The sequence below is a fragment of the Micropterus salmoides genome, unplaced genomic scaffold (assembly GCF_014851395.1).
Source record: "Micropterus salmoides isolate LMB-PRFRI ecotype aquatic unplaced genomic scaffold, ASM1485139v1 Ms_hic_scaffold_1, whole genome shotgun sequence".
NCBI lineage: Eukaryota > Metazoa > Chordata > Actinopteri > Centrarchiformes > Centrarchidae > Micropterus > Micropterus salmoides.
The window spans coordinates 22,543,235-22,549,483 of NW_024040040.1; the positions used below are offsets into that span (position 1 = coordinate 22,543,235).

Genomic DNA, 6,249 nt, shown 5'->3' on the forward strand with positions numbered 1-6,249 from the left:
CTGAGTGAAAATGTCCAAAATGTATTTTTCTTCTTTCTCCTGTTTGCTTTGCTTGAGAATGGAGTTTGCACTAAATAAAATTGCATTTTTATTTATACATCTGCCTCCATATTGTCGTGTTCTGACGTCGACATGAGCTAGGCTAACTCAGCCTACTTCTTCTGGATGTGCATGGTTGGAAATCACTTCACACGACAAGGAATCTCCGTTAATGAACTTTACTGAACTTCCGCAGGTGAGTACAGAGATACAGCTGTTTACTCCAGAGAAGGCAGTTATGCTGGGGTGTGGACTTAGCTAAACTCGGGCATAGAACATCAGGCTAACTATGTCCGTGCGATGAGCCACAAGTCCCATTTTTTCAACAACGTCCAAACTCTCGTGGGATCCCATTATGTTCTTTCTGCGTGATTATGTCACATTCCTGACCAATCAACATGCTACACTAAGCAACAAGCAACATCTTAGGTAAGGTGTGGGAAAGAAGGTAAAACTTAGCTATTATGAACTGTCTTACACCACCCCCCTCCAGCATTACTGAGTCCCTTTAGTACAGGTGACTCAAATGAACATTTCAAGAAATTAAATGGTTACTGTCATCTTTCATCACTGTCTTAGCAAACCCAAAACACTTTTCCATTTAAACACAGTTAAATGACACAAAAAGAAAACTCCCCTTTCTTTTTAATTACCCTCTTAATTACAATGCTATCATGTAAACCTTTAGCTCGAAAATAGCTGGATTAACAAATCTACAGATTAATAAACAGTCTCTCTTTTTCAGGTTTTGATAACTAGCTCCTGAATCTCCCTGGCTTGATAACTGCACGTCCACTCTAAGTTTTAACAGTCTTTTCTGGAATGTCTCTGACCTTGTGTCTTTTTCTCTGCTGACACCTTGAAGCTCCTGGCTGAGGTGCTTCCTCTTGATCACATGGCTCTCGAAAAGCTTCTTCCTCTGCTGGATCTTCCTTATTGTCCCTTTGTAGTGGCAGCTACGGTACCAATGGGAGACTTCAGGTAACTGTATGGCTTGCTCTTGGCACTGCTGCAGCACTTGGCTCCTTTGGCGTATGACCCATGTAGGAACCACTTCACTATTGCACTATTGTCATGATGCATTATCTTGCTGCGCTTCAACCCTTGAACCTCATAGAGAACAGGGCCACGGCAGGCTGAAACAATCAAAGGGCCCTTCCAAGGTGCTTGAAGCTTGGGGCTTAGTCCCTTCCTTTTGGTGTCATCCTTTACATACACCAAATCTCCAGCACTGTAGGAGGTTTCCTGTGCTCGAACATCATACACCTTCTTCTGACGTTCTTGTGCAGTGTGGAGATGCTCTCTTGCTGTGCTTTGTGCCTCCTCGAGTCCCTTTTCCAGGTTGTGAAGGAAATCTGCTACCTCCATTCGGTCAGACTTGAGCTCTGCAGCCCCAGACTGGATATCCTGTGGTTGATGAACCTCTTTCCCAAACATGAGCCTGTTAGGTGTGAACCCTGTGACTGCATGCTGTGAACTGGGGTAGGCTGAGGTAAGTAGTGGCAGATGCTCGTCCGAGTTCTTTTGGTTCTGGTTCACGTAGCAACGGATCATCTGGAGTAAAGTTCTGTTGAACCGCTCTACCTGTCCGTTAGAGGCAGGGTGGTATGGGGTGGTCATTGTCTTTGTGATCTGCAGGAGTTTGCATACACTCTGAAACAGGGAACTCTCGAAATTGCGACCCTGGTCAGTGTGCAACTCGAGGGGAGCTCCAAATCGAGCAATGAAGATGTACACAAGCTTCTTTGCTGTTGTTTCGGCCCCTTGGTCAGGGACAGGAAAGGCTTCAACCCACCGGTAAACTGATCAATTATGACCAGAATGTACTTGTTCCCAGAGCTGGATACTGGGAACGGCCCAAGGATGTCTAAATGGAGGCAGTCCAGGGGAGCTCCAGCTTGGTAGCTTTGCAGCTAGGCTCCTTTTACTGGTCCTGTAGCTTTGCATGCATTGCAGTGCTGGCATCTCTTTACAAAAAGATGGACATCCTCACCTATTCCATACCAGTGGTAGCTCTGGCACAGGCGGGGAGGGTTTTTGCTTCTCCAAGATGACCAGAATGAGGAGGGTTGTGGCATGCTTGTAGTACATCCCTTTGCATGGAAGCCGGAACAAGTAGCAGCAAGATTGGGTGTTGGGCTCCTACTCTCTCAGGAATAGTAGAGAACCCCCTGCCGCAGAATGACCTGGGGCCAGCAGAGCCAGAACTTCCTCACTGCAGGGCCCTCAAGTATCACCTGATCTTTCGTAGGGAGTTTTCCAGATTCTTTCCACATGTAAAGAATGGAGAGGACAGGATCATTTTTCTGGAGGTTGGCAAGTTCCTCAGGGCTGACTGACTGTAGCCAGTTTACTACTGAGGTCTCCATCATATGTGCATGTGGCTGGCCTGTTTCCATCAACTGAATGTTATCACCTCTGGTCTCACTGCCAGACTGGACACACCTCACTGCCAGTGGCACAACATCATCAACATTGTCTTCAAACCTTGCCCACTGCTCATGAAGTCGTAAGCAGTGCTTACATCCTCGACATGGCAGGTCAGACAAGTTCTTCCCAGCCTGGTAACAGTCACATTTGTTTGAATGTTCCTCGGTTCGCCTTGACATGGCATCGACATTGGAGTGTTGGTGGCCTGCTGTGCTGGATGTGGAAATCATATTGGCTCAACTCTTCCAACCATCGAGCCAACTGACCTTCAGGGTATTTGAACCGAAAAAGCCAGGTGAGGCTGCCATGATCTGTTCGCAGCAAGAACTTCCTGCCCAGTAGGTAGTGGCGAAATTGACAAGTGTAGCGGACAACAGCTAGTAACTCGCGCCGGGTGACACAATACCTTTGCTGAGCTGGTGTGAGATGACTGCTTACATATGTCAAAACTCGCTCTTCTCCCCATTGGAGTTGTGACAGAACAGCTCCAATGCTGTGGCTTGAGGCATCTGTGTCGAGAATGTACTTGCCTCCGGCAGTAGGGTATCCCAGCACTGTTGTAGTTTTTCCTTGAGCTGTGTAAAAGCATCCTGGTGTTCATCTGTCCACAGGAATCTATCCCCTTTCTTTAGAAGGCTGTGGAGAGGGCTTGCTAGTTCTGCAAAAGCTGGAACAAACTTGCGGTAGTAGTTACACAACCCAAGAAAAGCTTGTAGCTCCTGCAAGTTGTTGGGCCAAAGCTGGGTTTGGGCGGATTCCGTCCCCACTCACGACATGGCCCAGAAAGAGAACTTCCTCCTGTAGCAGGTGACATTTAGATGGCTTTAGCTTCAACCCATAGCTGTGGAGTCACTTGAAAACCTGCCCCAGTCGGTCCAGGCTTTCATCCACTCCTCTACCAAAGATCAATGACATCGTCCAGGTAGATCAGCAATTTTTCCCACGAATGGCATGCTGGTGTACTCATAAAGGCCCCATTTGGTGTCTTTATGAGTAATCCACTGCTATCTGCCAATAACCCGACTGGAGGTCAAGTGTTGAGAACATAGTAGCTCCCCCAAGAACATCGAGACACTCTTCAATCTTGGGCAAGGGATATGCGTCCTTGACTGTCAGACTGTTTAGGCAGCGATAATCAATGCACCACCGCACTCCATTCAATTCAATTTTATTTATATAGCGCCAAATCACAACAATAGTTATCTCACAGCGCTTTTCATAAAAGAGCAGGTCTAGACCATACTCTATGATGTTATTTATAGAAGCCCAACAGTTCCCACCAAGAGCAAGCACTAGGCGACAGAAGCAAGGAAAAACTTCCTTTTAAGAGGCAGAAACCTCGAGCAGAACCATGGCTCAGGGTGGGCGGCCATCTGCCTTGACTGGTTGGGGGTGAAGGAGAGAGAGAGAGAGTTATGAGAGAGAGAGAGGGCGAGAGAGAGAGAGAGAGAGAGAGAGGAACAGAGAGAAAAAGAGAGGGATGGAAGGCAGCCTACACAATATACAAACAGAGGTACAGACAGTAAAGGTGATGTTGCTATAGACTAAATGACTAAATGAAAAATGGTATAGATATGTATAGTAGTGTTAATGATAATAATCGTAATGTTAATGATTATAATAACAATAGGACTAGTAACAATAGTTGTTGTAGCAGAGGGTGTCGAGCAGGAACACGGCAGCAGGTGACCCGCAGCCACAGATCCAGACTCCACAGCTCCAGAGCCAGAAACACCTGCAGGAAGTCATAGGAGGAGAGAGGAGAGGGACGAGAAAGCACAAGACTACCGGTAAGGGGAGAAGTTGTGTTAATAACATGCAATAATGGGATGAGGTTGCATACAGAGGGAGAGAAAGTAGAGGAGAGAGGAGCTCAGTGCATCATAGGAAATCCCCCGGCAGTCTAGACCTATAGCAGCATAACTAAGGGATGGTTCAGGACTCACCTGAGCCAGCCTTAACTATAAGCTTTATAAAAGAGGAAAGTCTTAAGCCTACTCTTAAATGTGGAGATGGTGTCTGCCTCCTGAACCCAAACTGGAACCTGGTTCCACAGGAGAGGAGCTTGATAGCTGAACGCTCTGGCTCCTAGTCTACTTTTGGAGACTCTAGGAACCACAAGTAACACTGCATTCTGGGAGCGCAGTGCTCTGGTGGTGTAGTAAGGTACTATGAGCTCTTTAAGATAAGATGGTGCCTGACCATTAAGTGCTTTGTAGGTAAGAAGAATGATTTTAAATTCTATTCTGGATTTTACTGGAAGCCAATGCAGAGAAGCTAAGACAGGAGAAAAGTGATCTCTTTTCCTCATCCTTCTTGCGTACTAAGACGACAGGAGAGGCCCACTCCGATGATGATGGTGTAATGACAACTGCTTTAAGCATGGCTTGAAGATGTAATTCTTCTTCACTTTGGAATCCAAGAGGTGTCCTTCTCACTGGCTGGCGCACAGGCTTAGCTAGTCTTGTGTCAATCTTGTGGGTGACCACAGACAGGTAGCCCAAGTCTGAGTCACTTTTGGCTAAAAGGGATTGATAAGTTAACAACAGCTGGATAAGACGTTGTTGCTGCTCCTCACAAGTGTCTCACTAGTAGCACCAAACAGATCTCGGAGGTGCTCAGGTAGATCACAGATGGTTGCTACTCTTCCAACCACCAGTGGGGGAGCACCCTCTGCCTCTTTTTCTACGCTCTGTACTGCACTTTGCTCAGGTGAAGATAATGGCTCCTCAGGATAAGCTTCAAGACATGCTCCTTTTGGCAGGGCTGCTTTAGTGGTTGAGAAGTTGCATAGCCTGACTGGCACCTGCTTCTCCATGATGGTAGCAACACTTCCAGAGGCCACAGCTTCTGTGATGTTCAAGGGCTCTAGTACAGCTGGGACACCTGGCCTTGGGTCTTCCACCTTGCCCCACACTACGCATTCAGATGTAGGTGGTATAGTGGTGGTCTCACCTAGGGTCACTCTGGCAACACAATACTCCAATCCATCCCCTCTTACTATTTTGGAGGGCACAAGTTTATCACCAATAAAAACTTTGCCGCGGGTGTGGATAACAACATCATGAGACTTCATTAGATCCAATCTTAGGAGGACAGAGTTACGTATGGGGGCTATGTGTACTTCCCAGTTGATTGTTTTGGATCCAATTTTAAAGGTGGCATTCAGTCCATGTTTTGCCTTCATGTCATCACCAACTCCTGCATTTAAGAGGTAGGTCTGATGTAGGCTTGTTGGATCACCTCCAAGGAAACTCTGATACAGCTCCTCAGAGATTACCGTTGTCTGAGCTCCAGTGTCCACCACAGCCTGTGTTGGAATGCCGTTTACTGTCACAGGAATCTGCAGACTCTCACCCTTGATTTTGGTGCAGCCAATCTGTAGACCCTGTGGTTGGTGATCTGGATTTAGTGTCCCTTGTGACCGCAATTGTTGGTCTGCATCTTTACCACCATAGTTATGTACAGCTGTTGGGCTCTGAGATCTCACACAGTCCCTCCTGAAGTGTCCCGCTTCTCCACATTTAAAACATTGACCACCTGCTCCACGGTTCGGGCTTGGAGACTGGGAGCATTGCATGCACCAGACAGAGGCCAGCAACAGAAAGTTTTATATTTTATAATTTTCGTATGGAATTTCATCACTAAATGCAGTTCTGAGAAGTTTTGAGGTGAGAAATCAGCTGTGTAGATTTTGAATATTGACAGTTTTACAAGAAGTGATGGCGGCACAAAAATGTGCTTGAAAGTTTTCAGAGTTGAGCCGCGGGAGGAGCGTGT

At 46.7% G+C, this 6,249-nt stretch overlaps 1 pseudogene; it reads right to left on the reverse strand.

Annotated features, from left to right (window-relative positions):
* Positions 1-473: 473 nt before the first annotated feature.
* LOC119915767 lies at positions 474-6,049 on the reverse strand (annotated as a pseudogene).
* Positions 6,050-6,249: the final 200 nt, after the last annotated feature.